General features: G+C 38.6%; 1 long non-coding RNA gene across 3 annotated transcripts; it reads left to right on the top strand.

The window, feature by feature from the left end:
- The first annotated feature begins 781 nt into the window (after window positions 1-781).
- On the top strand, window positions 782-18,544 carry LOC125484592. Of its 3 annotated transcripts, XR_007263425.1 has the most exons (4): window positions 798-878; window positions 3,002-3,233; window positions 4,096-4,231; window positions 14,504-14,569. It is a non-coding gene; the product is annotated as an uncharacterized LOC125484592 (long non-coding RNA). The 3 variants fall into 3 exon arrangements; XR_007263423.1 differs by lacking the exons at window positions 3,002-3,233; window positions 4,096-4,231 and adding an exon at window positions 17,904-18,544 and having other exon boundaries at window positions 782-878; XR_007263424.1 differs by lacking the exon at window positions 4,096-4,231.
- The last annotated feature ends 933 nt before the right edge of the window (window positions 18,545-19,477 follow it).

Genomic DNA, 19,477 nt, shown 5'->3' on the forward strand with positions numbered 1-19,477 from the left:
CAATTTTTGTTTTTGCTCTATTATCTACGTTAAGGGATTAAAACCAACAATACTCTCTAGGGTTTGAGGGAATATCGTGATTCCTTCATTTATCTCTAATGTTCTAATAAAAAAGAAAACTATGCCCAACGATAGAAATGTGACATTTCAATGTCACAAATATGACAAATAATAATATTTATGGAATTGTTTATCTGATCGTGCCTATCAAATTCAAACGCTACAATTACCATTGACTCTACAATTACGATTGTTCCGGGCGTTTGTTGCATTGTGGGATTGTAGTTTATTAAGGCATTTTAACGTGGTATGTAATAGGAAGCGGACTACAACTCCCACAATGTCGTGCTACGCTAATCCAAATCTTATCAAGGATGAGATAACAAGGTGTATCGCTGGATGAACACAGCAGGCCAAGCAGCATCATAGGAGCAGGAAAGCTGACGTTTCGAGCCTAGACCCTTGTCTATCCTGCTCCTATGATGCTGCCCGGCCTGCTGTGTTCATCCATCTCTACACCTTGTTATCTCAGATTTTCCAGCGTCTGCAGTTCCTACTATTTCTTATCAAGGATGACACAGCCTTTGCAATTCGGCATTTTCTATTGGTTTCTGTGTATGCCAATCATAGTTGGACCGTCCCTTACGCCGCAGGCTGTGCTTCGATTGGTTCAGTGGTTTCAAATTGTTGTGAGGTCACAGTCGCGTCACCCGCCCATACCCCATGATGATTGGCCGATTGTTTCCGAATCGAATGCTGTATGGCTAATAGCCATGTCAATCAGAGTGACGATCGGAGGGGCGGGGAAGATGTTGTGTATGGAAGGAGATGTAAATAACCATCGAAAGGTGGGAGAGTGTCGCAGTAAATAAAAAAACGTGAGTCGGGAGACAGTCACTGTTGTTATTTGTCATGATAATGAACTAGTATGCTTTCTTTTGTGGTGGGAATGAGGGAGTCTTGTGATAATATTTGGAAGTGCGTGTGGAGTTGGATCATGGAACCTGGGCCTTGCGTTCCCGCAGATTCCCCCATCACCAGCTGGAGCCGTTAGAACTGAGTCACACTTCGGATTGAGAACTTGCAGGTTTCCGAAAGATGTGTTGCGCAGTATGAATTTGCACGAAGAAGCTTAGGCAGGCGTACGTTTGCACCAGGGAACTTTAATGAATTGACTATTTAAGCGAGTTTTTTTTACAAAATGGGTTGGCACCCCGCAGTCAACACTACCGGGGGTTGCTATGGTTACGGAGGATGCCAATAATCAGATAGCTTTCCCGTCTACAAATCTAAGGTTGACTGCTGCCCAGGTTCACTAATCCTTAATGCAACCTTCATGTGAATGTTTCTTGCGTTTTGCCTTCTGTAGGTAACGTGTCATTTGTTTGTACAGGTCATTGACGACGAAGATTTTTTTTGTGGCGGGGGCGGGGGGGAGATAAATATTCTTCTACCACTTGGTCTCTCTCAGTTCTTCTTGAATTGCGCAGGACCACGCGTTTTTCCTGATTGTCGATCACTTATTTAAATCTCCTGGCTACCGCTACGTTAGCCTCTGGCCTTTTTGGAATTTTTTTTTGCAATCAGCTAAAAGCCCTGTATAAGTACATGCTTTTCACTTTATAGCTACTTAATTGGAGCATGGATTTAAGCATCCTCTAATTGTGAAAAATCAACATTTTCACTTTTGATTCTGAGAATATGTTCTACTTGCTCCCTTGGTATTGATTTTATTCATTTAATCAGCTTAGATAAATCAGAATGTTGAGATTTAGAATGCTCAATGTCAGTTCTCCTTTCCTCTTTACACTTGAAACCTAACTTGTTCAAAACTTACCTAATTCATTTGGCACAGAGCTCGGAAATATTGTGAATTGGGAGAAGGATAATGACAGATTTCATGAGGATGTAGACAGACTGGTTGAATGGTGTACATAGAACAGGTCAAAATCAATGTATAGAAGTTGAAGTAACCCCTTTTGTAAGGGAGAGTGAAGATAAGCAATATGAAATGAAGAGAAAAGAGGGACAGTGGGTTTATGTACATGAGTTGTTGAAAACGGTGCAGCAGATTGAAAAAGCAGCTAATAAAGGATTTTATAAATAAAAGTGTGGAGTACAAAAAACAAGAAAGTGATGATAGACTTTTTATAAAGTAATGGTTCTACCCAAATGAAGTATTGTATGCAATTCTGGTTACCACATTTTTGGGAAGATGTGAAGGCATTGGAGAAGGTGCAGAAAAGGTTTAGAATGGTGTAGCAAAGAAAAGACCTCACCTGAGGATAGATTGGAGAAGCTGCAGGTATTTTCTGAAGGAAAAAGGAGGTTTGAGTGGTCTAGATGGGGTAGATGTGGAGAGATACTGAGCTAAAAATGGGACAACTACCTGGTCAAGCTATAACACAGCTCTACTTTGCCAAACAGCATTAGCAGCAAGTGTTAGTCCTAAGTGATTCCACAACAATGTAACAGGTCTAATCCTTGCTTTGCTGCCACATTCAGTTTTGCAAGGTGGTGGACAATGGGAGAAAAGAGGCTGCAAAATAGCTCCATCCTCATTTATGAGAAGCCCAATGCACCAATGCAACAAATAAGACTGGAGTGTCTGCAACAGTCTTCAACTAGAATTGCCAAGTGGATGATCCATTTCTGCTTCCCCCAGATGTGCCCGTTATCAGAAATAACAGTTTTCTGTCAAATACTCCATGTGATTTCGAGAAATGCAAAGATTGTGCACCCTAATGACATTCCAGCTATTGTGCTGAAGAATTGTGCTGTAGAACATGCTGTTCTCCCAGCCAAGTTGTTCTGTTTCCACTAAAACATCTACCAATTAATGTGGAAAATTGCTGAGGTATGTCCTGTAAACGAAAAGAGCTAGTTACCAGTTTACAGTAAATCAGTAAAGTGATGAAAGTGGGCATCTACAGTGGTATCAAGTAGCTCTTGCTCAGCAATAAACTGTTTACTGAAGCTCACTTTGGTTCTGCCATGCCAGGCAATGATGACTTGCTCTTAACCTCATTACAACATTGGTTCAAACATGGATAGAAGAGGCTCGATTCCAGGGGAGAAGAGATTGACTGATTGACTGACTGACTTACTGTCCTTGACGTCATAACTGCATTTGAGCAAGAGTGGTATCCAGGATCTGTAGCTAAACTAGAGAGAACTCCCTGCTGTTTGGAGTCATATCGAGCACAACGGAAGATTGTTGGCGGCTGTTAGAGGTAAGTCATCCTAGAACTGAGATATTACTGCAGGGGACCCTGAGGGTGGAGTCCAAGGTCCAATAATCTTCAGCTGCTTCATCAATGACCTTGCCTGCATCACAAGGGTAGAAGTGAAGATGTTCGATCACAGATACAATGTTCAGCATCATTCACAGATACTCGGGTACTGAATCAGTCCATGTCCAAAAGTAGCAAGACTTGGATAAAATCAGTGTTTGGGCTGATAAGTAGCAAGTAACATTTATGCCAGGCAATGACAATTTCCAACAAGAGACAATCTAAGTATTGCCCCATGACATTCATTGACATTACCATTACTGAATTCACATTATCAACATGCTAAGGGTTACCATTGACCAGAAATTGAACTGGACTGGCCCATTAAATTCCGTGGCTACCAGAGTAGATCTGAGGCTAGGAATCCTGCAGCAAGTAATTCACCTCCTGACTCCCCAAAGTGTGGCCACCATCTACAAAGCACAAGTCAGGAGTGTGATGGGATACTCCTCACTTAACTGGATGATAACTCTAACAGCATTCAAGAAGCATAACACCATCCAGGAGAAACCAGCCCACTTGATTGGCCTTACATCCACAAACATTTCCTCCCTCCACCATTGACACAAGGTCGTCACTGCCTCATGTACCATCAACCGATACAGTGCAGAAATTCACCATAACTCCTTAGACAGCATCTACTAAACGCACAGCATTGCCATCTAGTAGGACAAGCAGAGCATTTTTGTATGAACTTCACTACCTTCAAGTTCCTCTCCTAGCCACTCAGCATCTTGACTTGGAAATACATTGTTGCTCCATTTGTGTTGCTGACTCAAGGTCTTGATTCTGTCCCCAACAGTGTTATTGGTGTGTCTTCACAAAACAGACTGCAGCACTTCAATAAGGCAAATGACTTTGAAAATCTTCTCTGGTGCAACTAGGATTGGGAAACTGTTGACACACTCTGAAGTCTACAAAACATATCTTTTTTTTAAGTGAGTAGGATCTCGATTGCACTGGCTGGGAGTACAATGGCTTCCAAAAGGATATTACTTAATTATCTGAAGAGAATAGTTTACATGGAAATGGTAATGGACTTGGAAAAGCTTGAGTTGCTGTTGCAGAAAGCTGGTATGGACGTGATGGGCCAGATGGCCTTCTCATACAGCATGAAAACAATCCCTTCGGTCCAACTTATCTATGCTGACCACGTATTCTAAATTATTCTAGTCCCATTTGCCAACATTTGGCGCTTATCCCTCTTAAACCCTTCCAATTCATATACCCTTTCCATTCAGATGCCTTTTAAGTGTTGTAATCGTACCAGCCTCTGGCAGCTCATTACATACAAGTACCACCCTCTGTGTGAAAATGTTGTCCCTTGGGTCCCTGTTAAATCTTTCCCCTCTCATCTTAAACCTATACCAGCTAAGTTCGGACTCCTCTACCCTGAGAGAAAGACTTTAGCTTTTCACCCTATCCTTGCCCCTTGTGCCTTTATAAACCTCTGAGGTCACCCCTCAGCCTCTGAAGCTCTATTCAGCCTCTCCTTATAGCTCAAACCCTCCAACCACAGCAACATCATCTAAATCTTTTTGCACCCTTTTCAAGTTTAACATCTTTCCAATAGCAGGGCGACCAGAATTGAATGCAATGTTCCAAAGGTAGTTGAAGCAATGTTCTGTACAGCTGCAACATGGCATCTCTACTCCTATACTCAATGCACTGATCAATAAAGGCAAGTGTACCAGACATCATCTTCACTGCCCTGTCTACCTGCGACTCCATTTGCAAGGAACTATGAACCTGCACCAAAAGTCTCTCTGTTCGGCAACACTCCCCAGGACCTTACCATTTAAGTGCATAAGTCCTGCCCTGATTTGCTTTACCAAAATGCAACACCTCACATTTGTCTGAATTAATTCCAAATGCCACTCCTCAGCCCATCAGACCATCTCATCAAGGTCCCATTGTATTCTGAGGTAACCTTCCTCACTGTCCACTGCACAACCAATTTTGTCACCTGCAAATTTACTACCATACCTCCTATGTTCACATCCAATTCATTTATGTAAATGACAAAAAGCAGTGGACCCAGCACAGATCCTTGGGCACACTGCTGGTCACAGGCCTCCAGTCCAAAAAACAACCTTCCACCGCCAGCCTCTATCTCCTACCTTCAAGCCAATTTTATATCCACATGGCTAGCTTTCCTGGGATCCCTGGATGTGATCTAACCTTGCTAACCAGTCTACCATGTGGAACCTTGTCAAACACCTTACTGAAGCCTATGTAGACAATGTCTACTGCTCTGCCTTCATCACTCTTCTTTGTCACTTCTTCAGAAAAACTGAATCAAGTCAGTGAGACACTAATTCTCCCGCACAAAGGCATGTTGTCTATCCCTCATCAGTCCTTGCCTTTCCAAGTACATGTAAACCCACCACTGACATCAGGCTAATTGATCTATAGTTCCCTGGCTTTTCCTTGTGCCTTTTTTAAAGTAATGGCACCACATTAGCCAACCTCCAGTCTTCTGGCACCTCACCTGTGGCTATCGATGATACAAATATCTCACAAGCGATCCAGCAATCACTTCTCCAGGTTCCCACAAAGTTCTGGGACACACCTAATTAAGTCCCAGGAATTTATCCACCTTTATGCATTTCAAAATATCCAGCACCTCTTCTGTTTTATGGACACTTTTCATGTTATCACAATTTATTTCTCCAAGTTCTCTATCTTCCATATCCTTTTCCACAGTAAGTACTGACACAAAATACTCTTTAGTACCTCGCCCATCTCCTACACACTTAGATGGCCTTGTTGATCTTTAAGGCGCCCTGTTCTCTCTCGTTAGTCTCGCCCTTAATGTATTGTAGAATCTCTTTGGATTCTCCGTAACCCTATTTGTCAAAGCTATCCTATGTTTGCTTATTGCCATCCTGATGTCCCTCTTGAGCATACTGCTGTTGCTCTAATGCTCCTCTAGGGAATCAGTTGGTCACAGCTGTTTATACCTGATATATACCTCCTTTTTCTTAACCAGTGCCTCAATTTAAAAGAACAAAAACAAAGAACAATACAGCACAGGAACTAGCTGTTTGCCCCCCCACCCCCTCCCAAGTCTGCTGTGCCATATGTTGACCTTCTATACTAAAACTGTCTTCACTTACAGGATCCATATTCCTCTATTCCCTTCCTATTCATGTATTCGTCCAGGTGTATCTTGAAGCTGCTACTGTGTCTGCTTCCACCACCACCTCTGGCAACATGTTCTCGGCACTCACCACCCTTTATGTGAAAAATTTGTCCCTCACATCTCTTTTAAACTTGTCTCCACCCCCGCCCCCAATACCTTGAACCTGTGTCCCCTATATACTGGCGAGGGGTGTTGCTTGTGCTACGCGGGAGGCTTTAAACTAGTAAAGTCAGGTGGGGGTGGGGACACTCCCAAAAAGATAGTGAGACTAGAGAGAAGTCTGAGGATGGTATAATTGAAAAGAGCAACGCAGAGAGCAAAGTAAAATTGATAAATTAAATCGCATTTATTTCAATTCAAGAGGCCTGACAGGTAAGGCAGATGAACTCAGGGCTTGGTTGGGAACATGTTTCTGTAATAGCTATGATATCCCAGTCCCATAGCTCGGGGTAAGGGCAGGACTGGCAGCTTAATTTTCCAGCGGGTAGATGCCGTAGGAAGGGGCCCCCCTAGTAATTGACCCCTCTATCTGGGAAAAATGCCTCATGTTCCACTTTATCCATGCCATTCGCAGTCTTCTAAACTTCTATTAGGTCGTCCCTCAACCTCTTCTTTCCACTGCAAACAAACCCAGTCTATCCAACTTTGATTCTTACCTAAAATCCCCCATACCAGGTAATATCCTGGTAAACCTTTTCTGTACCCTCTCCAAAACATCCACGTCCTTCTGGTAATGTGACTAGTACTATATTGAATTTCTCTATTCATCCAGTATCCCCTACACCTACAAGTCTTGCCCTGAACACTAACAGGAACATACAGCTTCTGGACTCTTGTTATTTCATTTTGAAGGCCTCCCACTTTCCAATGATATCTTTACCTGCGAAATAGCTTCTCCCAATCAACTTTTGAACGTTCTTTCCTAATACCTTCAAAATTGGCCTTACTCCAACTTAGAATTTTGCCTTTTAGATGAGGTCTATCCTTCTCCATAACTATATTTTAAAACTAATGGAATTATGGTCACTGGCCCCAGAGTGCTTCCCCACTGACACCTCACTTACTTGCCCTGCTTTATTTCCCAAGAGAAGGTCAAGTTTTGCTCCTTCTCTAATAGGTACATCCACATACCGAATAAGAAAATTTTCTTGCACAAACTTAACATATTCCTCCCCATCCAAGCCCTTAACACTATGGCAGTCCCAGTCTATATTTGGAAAGTTAAAACCCCACCATTACCTCCCTATTATTCTAACAGGTATCTGAGCTTTCCTTACATATTTGTTTTTCAATATCCTGCTGACTGCTGGGGGCCTATAGTACCATCCCACTAAGGTGATCATCCCTTTCTTATTTCTCACTTCCACCCAGATAACTTCATTGGACGTACTCCCTGGAATATCCTCCCCAAGTACAGCTGTAATGTTATCCCTAACCAAAAATGCCATTCCCCCTCTTCTTTTGCCTGCCTTTCTATCCTTCCTATGGCATCTATACACTGGAACATGAAGTTGCAGTTCTGCCCTTCCCTGAGCTATGTGTCTGTAATAGCTATGATATCCCAGTGCCAAGTTCCCAACCATGCCCAGTTCACGTGTCTTACCTGTCAGGTCTCTTGCATTGAAATAAATGCAGTTTAATTTATCAGTCTTACTTTGGTCTCTGCCTTGTTGTTGCCTGCCTTGTCAATTTAATTTACTCCTCTCAATTGTACTAGCCTTAAACTTCTCTCCTTTCTTACTATCTTTTTGGGTGTGTTTCTGCCCCCCCCCCCCCATACTAGTTTAAAGCTTCCTGAGTAGCACTAGCAAATCCGCCCACCAGTGTAATGATCACCTTATAATCAATTCAGGTGCAATTCTCGATGAGATATAATAATGTTGTATCTTATTTTGCAAAAATTAGGAAAGGAAGCAAAAAGATAACGTTTTAAAAAAAAGTGTCCTACAGGATCATACAACTTGATCTCATCTTTTTAAACTTTCTCTAGGTCCTGCTATTAAAATTATAGTGAATCTGTTTTTTGCTGTCTCCAAGGTAAATGTTTCCTTCTTGAGAGTTACTGTCCAAAACTTAGTATATGTACTACAGCTGATGACGAAGGTTCTACATCAGAAGCATCTTTTCCATTTTTTTTTAATATTCTAGCTCTATTGAGATAAAGGTGACTGTTCCTTATGGATACTTGATTACCTTTTGCATTTGCGTACCAGATTTGTGATTTGCATGCATGGACAACTAAACTGCTTTGTCCTTCTTGGATTTTCTTACCATTGAGAAAATATTCAGCTATATTTTTATTTGTCCAAAATAGACCTTGCATCTTGTCTGTCTGAAATTCATTTCTCATTGTTTTTGCTTCTTTCTTGGTGTTTATAATTTCTTGTTTTCATCCACATTGAAAGTGAGTGTTCTCTCTATAATCTGAAAACTTTAATTTACACCTTGCTATTCCTTTATCCAAGCAATTAATACAATGGATGTTTAGACACTGTTTAGCAGACTTCAAGCTGAGAAGATCTGAGAAATATACAGGATAGCTTTCATATCATTAAAATCACAGTTCATTACTTGGAACATTTTCTTTTGTAACATAAGATTTTAAAAGACAACAGATATTCCAAGGGACACTTTAGAACCTGTTCAAATATTGAACTTGGATAGTTGGCATGGGGCAATTTGTGTTGTGAGCACACAGGATTCTTGGGGTAATGTGGCCTCAGCAGTGAAGAAGGTTATCTAAGATTACAAAGAGATCTTGATCAGTTGGGTCGTTAGGCTTGGGAGTGGCAGTTGGAGTTTAATTTGGATAAATGTGAGGTATTACATTTTGGTTTTAAAAAATAACAGGGGCAGGGCTTGTACAGTTAATGATAGGGTCGTGGGGCGTGTCGTAGAACAGAGAGACCTAGGGGTTCAGGTACATAATCCTTTGAAATTTGCATCACAGGTGGATAGGGTAATTAAGAAGGCATTTAACACATTTGCCTTCATTGCTCAGACCATTGAATACAGGAGTTGAGATGTCATGCTGAGGCTGTACAGAACATTGGTGAAGCTTCTTCTGGAGTACTGTGGGCAGTTCTGGTCACCCTGTTTTAGGAAGGATATTATTAAATTGGAGAGGGTTCATAAAAGATTTACCAGGATGTTGCTGGGAATGGAGTGTTTGAATTATTAAAAATAGGCCCAATAGACTGGGACTTTTTTTCCATTGGGAGGTTGATGGGTGACTTTAGAGAGGTTTATAAAATCATGAGGGGCATAAATGAGGTGAATAGGGAGGGGGCATTCAAAACAAAGGAGCATATTTTTAAAGTGAAAAGAGAAAGTTTTACAAAGGACATGAGGGATAACTTTTTACACACAGGGTGGTTAGTGTGTGGAATGAACTGCCAGAGGATGTGTGGATACAAATACAGTTGCAACGTTTAAAAGACATTTGGATAAGTACATGAACAGGAAAGATTTGGATGGATATGGGCCAAATGCAGGCAAGTGGGATTGGTTTAGTTTGGAAGCAGGGTCGGTGTGGACTAGTTGGATTAAGGGGCCTGTTTCTGTGTTCTTTGACTCTGTCAAAGTACATAACCTCACATTTTATCACATTATATTCCATCTGCCATCCTTTTCCCACTCAGAGGAAGTGGTGGATGCAGGCACAGTTACAACGTTGAAAAAGACACTTAGATCAGTAATGAATAGGAAAGGTTTGGAGGAATATGGGCCAGGAGCAGGCAGATGGGACTAGTTTAATTTGGGATTATGTTTGGCATGGACTGGTTGGACCGAAGGGTCTGTTTCCATGCTGTATGACTCTATAACCTGTCCCTGAAAGGGATGTCACATGTTGGAGAATTGAGTGCTGCATCACATTTGGCTCTTCGGCTGGAAGAAATATTTGCACATTTGTCCTGATTGGTTCTGGAAGCAGCGTCTCTTTTTTTTAAAATCCTAGCAGGAATAAACTACAAGAAATTTTCTCCTGTGCTGTAGAGAGTTCAATTTTAAATAGTTGAAATTTGCACTTTAACACCTGATACAAGGTTATCAGTTGATTTGTTTTGTTTTTGAAGTATCTCAGTACTTCACTGTTCATTTCCTTTAGATTAGCCTTCCGGGTAACTTTTTTTTAATGTCATGTGATGTGTGTGGACCAATCAGTGGTCTAAAAATGAGGCCAACAACAAAACAATTTTTTATATAATTGTTCAGATAGTTTATAGCTATAAACTGAGTTTTGCAGTTGACTTATGCTGGTTGAACTGCTTATTCAGTTATTTTTGTAAATTCTAATAAAAGAAAATGTGTTAACTTGCTGCATCAGGAATGCATTGTTTTATATGTAAAATGAATGGCCTGGGAATAAGGGTCCACTTGGAGGTGAGTGGGAAAGTAAAGTTGCTATTCCCTAAGGCCTATTTAAAAACTTTAGTTTCAAGTGCTCTCTCAGTATGTTTTGGTGGATCTCTATGATCATAGACAAAATTCAGAAATTTTTTAAATTCACCAGTTATTTTTTGTCTTTCTATTTTTGTGTCTTTCACTCTGAATTTCTTTCCTTCTTCACCCACCCCCACCCCACCCCACCCCACAAATCCTCCAAACAAAGAGACTGTGCATTCCCGTTACCTGCATTCTGACACATTTTTTCTCTGATTGTGTGGTCTATTTCATTTCTCCCTATAAAGACCTTGATCAAGGCTCTTATCTACGAGAAATGAAAGGATTATATGGATAGAGATTTAAGGAAATGTTAGCTGAAGTGTGAATGCATCTGAGATTGTAGGGTCATTTTTTCTTTTATTTCTGCTTTCAAAATTACTGCTGATTTGGATTGTTGAAGAACTGGTATATCATAGAATCCCTACAGTGTGGAAACAGGTATAATGTGCCAAGGTAAGAGAATAGTTGGAGAGCTAGGGCTGGATGCAAGCTTGCTTAAAGGGAAGGACCAGCAAGGCATCTATTGGAATAGGATGATAGAAGCAGGATCAAAAACTGGGATGGTATCTATAAAGTGAAATTTGGACCTATTTGCATTAATTCTGCCTAACAGCGGGGTTATCAATTGGCAGTAATCCTATTGCTTAACTGGGAGAGAGCTGTACTAGTCTTATGATTCGTGTGTTAACTTGTTTGGAATGGATGATAGGGAAGTTAATTTTTCCAGACACATCTTTGTTGTCCCATTTCTGCTCCTTTTGGTATTGCACCATTAACCCTTTTGTCATTGATTCTGTCCTGTCTCCATGCTGTCACAGTTATCCTCTTTGTACTTTTTTCCGACTATCCCCTTGTCACTTTTTATAAACTTAGTAGGTTTTTTACAAATCATTTTCCAGTTTTGATGAAAGGTCATTGACCTGAAAAATTAATTCTGCTCTAGCCATAGCTTGACCTGTGTTTTTGCCATATTATGTTTATAGTGGCAATCAAGGCTGTAGATTAAGTTTCAACACACATAAACAATCATAGAATTTGATCTGGAGGATATTAACACCCCAACAACACTCTGCAATAGAAGCACAACATAACTTATTCAATCATTTAAATTACTGGTTCTAATATAATGTGCCTTGTATAACTTATTTCACTAAACGTGCACGTAAAGCACAGAACATTATCACTGAGTACTGCAATGGGGAATCTCTTCATGTATATCAAATTGTTTTTGACTAATCATGCATATATGGTCTTCTGGACCTTTCATTTTTAGTAGTACACTAGATGGCCTAACATGGAGAAAAATGTGTTTGCAGCTCACTGGCCATAATGTAATTAAAACATTTTTTGTTTGCAAAATATATATTTGATCCTCCAGATTCTGTAGTGTAGTGCAGTTGCTGGTTGAAGGCTGCTACGTTAATTGGGTAAAGGTGAAGTTGCCATAGACCCAGAGGACCATAGGGCTGCTGTCTCATTAGACTCCTGGTGCTTTAACCTTGGGGAACAATGCCTTGAAAGGGGTGAGATGGAGAAGGAGGGAACTTTGCGGTAACCTCAGCTAATATGGGAATTGGACTCACACTGTTGGTGTCACTCTGTATCACAAATTAGCCAACCAGCCAACTGAGCTAACCAACCCTTGAAGATTGACTGACATTTAGCTTGAATTTGGCAACGACTTTTGTAGAGGGTGTTTTGAACCCAGTGTAAAATGAAAGCTTTTCAAATGAAATACAAATTCCCAGTGACTAATCTGAAGGAATTGCTTAAGTTTTCATGTTTTAAGTATTTTGCTGTAACAAACAAACTAAAAGCAATGTTAACTCGACACTTGTACTTATACTTATAACTTATACTTTAAACTACAGAAAAAGTCCTTTCTTAATACTGAATTATGACCATGTCTTCCTCTGCAGCTATACTTTATTTTGTCCTTTAAGGAGACATTTATTCTGCTGGAACTAGCCCAATATTTTTCTCTGCTTCTGAGGGCTTTATTCACTTTTGTTTTTGTAGCCAGATAAATTCTAATCCTTGAATTCTTTCTTTTGGCCAAAGCTGGTCATATCTGCCAGTCCCATTTAAATTGTTATGAACAGTATATCTTCAACCTGAGCATGAGGACCCTTCCACATTTTTGCATGGTAATGAAAGAGACTTACAACCTCTGTCTCTTGGCTATCTTTCAGAATCTGGGAGAATAATGATCCTTGAGAGATGCAGTGATTTTTTTTTAAAGAAAATACCTAGCAAGTCAATCCTGCAATGTCTTTTTATCATTGCTTACCTCTCAACAGATCTCTTCTTGTTTTTCCTGTTAAATCCTACTCCACACCTCCATTGCTAAAATAAAGACACAGTCCTGAACTATAATAAAACAAACTTTGTTTTAATTGGCATCTAATGGACCAGCACTTGTAATAAACTGGCAAAAGTTATTTCCCTCAAACACATTATTCTGGCCCATTATTAAAGTCTTTCCATTAACTTACCTTGATGTAAATATACTTGTTCAATTGAACAGCCACACGAAATAACAACAATTGGTTCAATTTCAAGTCAATTTCTTCTCTAAAAAGTGGGATGTTCTGCAATGTCCAAGTAGCCATTTGAGGGTGTGAGTAAGAAGGCTGTCTACTGGTAAGTTTTTTTTTATTTAAGGCAAAATTGGATTATTGTTTGTGATTTCTGCTGTAAAAGTATAACAACAGGTGATGTGTATACCCCTGTATTATGCTTCTATTACTTAGTGTGTGTTTTTACACTAGTTTATGCGGACCTCTTGATTATCTGGAATAATTAATCAATCGGCACACTCCTAGTCCCATAGATGCTGGATAATTAAATGTTTTCTGTAAAACCTTCCCATTTGTAACTGTGTACTTGTATCTTTAGAAGTACGTGTGTACACTTAGTCATCGTTTGGCCATGAGAGATGATAGATTGGGTGCTGTGATGAGACTCAAACAAGGTCCATATCTTCTTTAAAATTGAAGAAACTGAATTTATTGCACTTTTCTTTATCTTGTTTAAGTCATAACTTGCATGATGAAATGTAGTTATTTCATGAACATTACAGACAAATGAAGTGTACAAATTTAATCCCATAGTATAATAAATTCTTAACGAAGATCTTTCAACCTTGGGTTTAGGATTATCTTTCACAATCTGACCCTCTGTTTATAGAATATTTGAACCCTTGACCTCCATACATCTTACTTAAGATGGAAACAGTTGCGTGTTTTTGTTTAACAGTGTTTTATTTGCAAAGCTTAAAGAATCTGGGTGAAATTCATTAACCACTCAGTCACTGAATCTCCCTTAATTAGTGGACCAAAAGTAGAGTACTTCAAAAATTTGGGTTAATGTTTCTAGGAATTTCTGTTTCGCACACTGGTACTCTATGAATAAGTGAAAATACAAAGATTTGAAAAGGAATTGACGAAGGGAAGTTTGTCCCTATTGTTTGTAATACGGTATTGCTAGTCGCCCTGAATTGTAATGTTTGGAAGGGGGCTTAGGATAAAAAAAATGTTATCTCTGTGACCAGTTGTTAACATATTTGGTTTGGGGGCTGTTATTTCCTGTAATTTCTAATTTTAATCCCTGTTAACAGACTTTTCAAGATGGCCGAAAACCTTCTGGAGAAAATTGACAGCTTCATCACGTAAAGACCTGCGAGGTATTAAGCACTTTAATAATAGTCCACCCTAAAGTACCCTGATTTTTTTTTAAATGAATGATTTTGTACCTCACTTAAAAACCATAAATTATTGAATATGATGTTTAAATAACTTGCTTAAAAATGCAGTTTGTACCTGTATAATTTATAATTTCTGCCATAAATCTTAAACTAATGCCTTGCTGTGATATTTTTTATCTATATGACCTTAATTTGTATGGTAATTTTTTATCACCTAACGTATCATTGAATGGTATATTTTCTTCAAGGTGAAGTATATGTATGTGGATTGAGATCCCCCGAGCTTGTAATTTAATTAAAGCCTTAATTTCTTCAGAAGGAAATTTGATTGACATTCTGTATTTGGTGACTTCTGCGTACCACATACTAAATTCTGAGCTTTGGTATCAATTGCAAGCTGATCTCTAAAACATCTTAACATTTTTGGAGGCTTCTTTAAACTTCCAGATTTTTTTGACAAATTATGTTTTATGTTCTTGCATGGGAAGAAGGCATTGTTAGGAATGGTGGCATTTGGTGCCTTTCCCTAATTCCCCTTGCATTGTATGGCTCTTCGGGCCACTTCAGAGGTCATTTCATAATCACCCCCATTTCTGTGGTCTGGAGTCACATGCAGGCCAAACCAGGTAAGAATGGCACATTTTCTTATCCCAAGGATATTAATAAACTCCTGATAAAGGTTTTAAATGGTCACCATTAGACTAGCTTTTTAAATTCCAGATTTGATTGAATTCAAAGTTTCACCCTCTGCCTTGCTTGGATTTAAGCACATGTCCCTATAGTAATTGCTTCAGATTCAGGATTACTGGCCCAGTGACCATACCCATTACACTAACAATGATGATTTGTAATGACAAGTCAAAAGTAGCTTGGTGCTCACAGATTTATTTGATACATCTTGTAGTAAGCAATTTATTAGCAGTTCTTGTATTTAGACACATCTCTAGAAGTTTGAAATTATTAATATCGTTAAATTATTCTTAATATTACAAAATATAATTTACATTCTATACATTTTAGCAACTATTTGTATACCTAGAAAAAATAATTTCTAGTGTAAACCACTTGTTGGCTGAAGGAGTGGAAAATAGCTCACACGATACTTAATGCTTTTTTTTTGCTAACAGCTAGATTGATTGTTATCCTAACTATTTTAAAAATAAATACCTGAGTTCATTTAGTGTTCTAGTTTAATAAAATTAGTGGCTCTGGATCTGAAGTAACATAATTGGCAAGTTAACTATTTATGCCTTGAGTAATATTGTTGACCGTCAAAACATTAAGTTGTGATAGGAGAATCGTAAATTTTTTGAAATTAAAACATAAAATTAATAATTGTCTTAAGGTAGAATAATGCTCATTACTAGTCATGGCTGTCACCCAAAGAATAGACAGACTACAATTGCATGTTCTGTAATTTGATCTTTTTACCAGGCAGTCTGTGATGGAGATAATATATGCAGTGGTGTGTCATTATTTTGAAATGATGTGATGCAGTTTTGTAAACATTTATTTTATTGGTTCTTAAAGGGAAATTTACCTATAGTGGCATGCATCAAAACCAAGCTGTAATTGCATATGTTCAAACATTTAAAATGAAAACCTTAACCAGACTGTGAAAACAACCATTTGAGTGGCAATTATGATGTTGCTACAAAATTTTCATGGTTTTGGATTTGGCATAAAATGCAATTTGGAAAGATTTAAAATAGGTAACAATTTTCAGTTGGGTTGCCTTTTATTTAGGGGAGTTGGTAGGAGTAAAAGTATGTTCCTTCTCCAATTCATTAGAATGAAAGATTTAAATAAAAGACCAAAGTTTGAATTGGAAGTGACAAGAAAATAAAAATACTGTGTGTTTTCAATTCAACCGGTATAATTGCCGTGATAAAGCAAGTTCAGACCTTTTTAGTTTATTCATACCTGCTTTAGCATCAAAGCATGAAGTAAACCTTTAAAAATAGAACCGAGCAAACTAGGTTATCCTGATCAAAGTGTGAGGTAGATTTTAAATTTCTAGTCTTTTTGCTTCTTGAGATTTCTTTGCAATTTAATTTCTGCGAAAGGTACATGTACTGAATAATGTGTATCTATTTAACGTTATTGCACATACAATGATCTAGATTTGTACCAATTACTTGACACTGTAATAAACCTGTAAATAGTATAATTGCCATGGTGGCTGTTAATTGTAAATTTGTGTTGGTATCCAGTGACTAATTTGAAATTTAGTTATGACATCTTTATGAAAGGTGTACATTTTGGGGAATAATGTTAAAAATTGCATGCTACCTTCTGCAACTAATGGCAAAAAATGGACTGCTATGTAATTTACAAGGTTTGAAGTGAAGATGGGCAGTTAGTCTTGTTTAAATCGAAAATAAATTTCAAATGATGTTACACTGTTTTATGGTGGTAGAGTTGGACGTTTGATTTAGTTTGTTCCCTTTTGTATTCTTAAAATTTAGGAACATGTTGAGCTCAATTTTGTTGATTCAATTTTGTTGACAGGCTAGGAAGAAGGAAAGCTGGCAAATAGTGCAGCCCACGTTATTGGCACCATATCCACTCCCTCCACCACTTGTGCAGTAACAGCACTGTGTGCCGTATAAAAGATACTCTGAAGAAATTCACCAAAGGTCCTTAGATAGCAGTTTCTAAACCCACAGATACTACCATATAAAAAGGGAAGGGCTGTGGATACACGGAAACACCACCACCTGCAAGTTCCTCTCCAAGTCACTTGCCATCTTGACTTGGAAATATATCGCAGTTCCTTCAGTATTGCTCCATAAAAATCCTGGCGTTCTCTCCCTACTGGCATAGTGAACCTACCTAAATCATGTAGACAGCAGCAATTCAAGAAGGCACCTCACCACCACCTTCTCAAGGACAACTAGGGATGGGCGATACCTTGCCAGTGATGCCCTTGTCCCATGAGTGAATAAGGAAGCAAGGGAGATCCTGTATAAATTGAACGTTTCAAGCATTTTTCAGTTTTATATAGAGGAAGATAAGGCTTAAGAGCAGAAGTAGGCCATTCAGTCCTTCAAACTGCTCCAATGTTCAGCTGATTACAGTTGGTATCACAACTGCAGTTACTCATTTGCCCTTTGTTGATCAAGAATTTATCTAACTCTGTCTTGAATAAATTCTATGATCCAACCTCCACTACCTTCTGGAGGAGAGGATTTTAATGCTAATGACCTCAAAGAAAACATTTGTGTCTTATAAACAGAGACCTCTTTGGTGTTAAACTGTTTGCTAGTTCAGTTTTTCCCACAAGTTGAAACATCTTTTTTTAACCTTTTAGGGCCATCAGGATCATTATATCTTTCAATGACATCACCTTTTATTCTTCTGATCTGCGTAAAATAAGCTCCTTATCCCAGGAATGATGTAAATGAACTGTCTGAAATGCCTCTCATGCAATTGCATATTTTTCAAATAATGGAGACTAAATGTGTATTCCAGATGTGATCTAATAGAGGCTCTGTACAGCTACAGTAAAATTGTACACCTGTATATGCTGCAGTAAACCCCAGCATTCCATTTGCCTTCCTAATCTTTTGCTAAGCCTAATTATTAACACTTTGTGATCAAATATGTCTAGATCCCTCTGTATCAAATGCTGCACTCTCCCTCCATTTTGAAATAGTATACTGCTGTTTAATTCTTCCTGTCAAAGTAGACAAGTTCACAAGTTCCACTTTATTTTTCATCTGCCAAATCTTTCCATGCTTTTAACGTTTCTATATCTCTTGTTTTCTTGTTTTCTTGTTTTCTAGTTTTCTATCTGTCTTGGTGTCATCAGTAAAGCTATCATATATTAATTTCCCTCAACCCTGATACTGCTTATCAATAGCTGTGGCCTCAGCATGGATCTCATTTTTATGGCAGGGTTACTTGTCCTTAAGAATCTGACTTGCATTAAAGGAGATGAGTGACTCACAACCTATTGTGATTTTGAGATTCTTGTAGATAACAGAAATGAAATGACTTAACTGGAAACATTTCCTTTAAAAATTAATGTTATTTACCGCATTTATACAGAGAAAATGTGTTTGATTAACATAGGATAAGGCTGTAATCAGAGTGGTTAATACCAGTGTTGTCCTGTACCTTCACTGTAAATTTTCATGTAGGTAACCTGAAGATGGAATTAAGTTTATTGTTCTGAAAACACTGTCATGTATTTGATTTTGTAACACAATGGATTTTTAAAAAATCTAATTTTGATTCCAGTAGATCTAAATGATTGTATAGTTAGCTCAGTATGACTGAATGCTGAAATTTTAGTTGAAGTAATTGCTGCATGTTTATCATGCAATCAGTGGCTACCAGGAAACAATGTGGGTTCGTGCCGCGTACATTTTTTAGAGCTGAATGTGCAATTGTTTTTAAATTTTGATATTATTAGCACAAAGTCCTGGTTTGAATAACAGTCATATTCTGTTCTTTAAAACAATATAGCCTGGGTAAATATCTATGCAAATGTCACACTCTGGTTCAGTCCTAGAACAGTTCCCATCTGATCATAACTGTCCTGTAGAAACTCTACACCTTTTCCAATCTTCACTTTTTCCTCCAACTGGTGTCTGTATCTCCTTCCTGACGGTATTCCTCTAGATTGAATAGAGTGCATTTATGTGGTAAATTTGTGTAGTTACAATGCTTAAACATCTTGGAACTCAAGATACACATTCCACACTACTATGGTGCCTTTCAAGAAAAAATGAGTCATAGAGTCATACAGCCTACCATGTCTATGCCGACCAACAAACGTCTAATTACACTAAACCCGTTTACCTGCACTTGGTTCATAGCCTAATATGCCCTGGCATTTTACGTACTCATCCACTACTTACAAGTTACTTGGTTCCTTTG

The sequence above is a fragment of the Rhincodon typus genome, chromosome 12 (genome assembly GCF_021869965.1).
Source record: "Rhincodon typus isolate 14 chromosome 12, sRhiTyp1.1, whole genome shotgun sequence".
Classification (NCBI taxonomy): Eukaryota; Metazoa; Chordata; class Chondrichthyes; order Orectolobiformes; family Rhincodontidae; genus Rhincodon; species Rhincodon typus.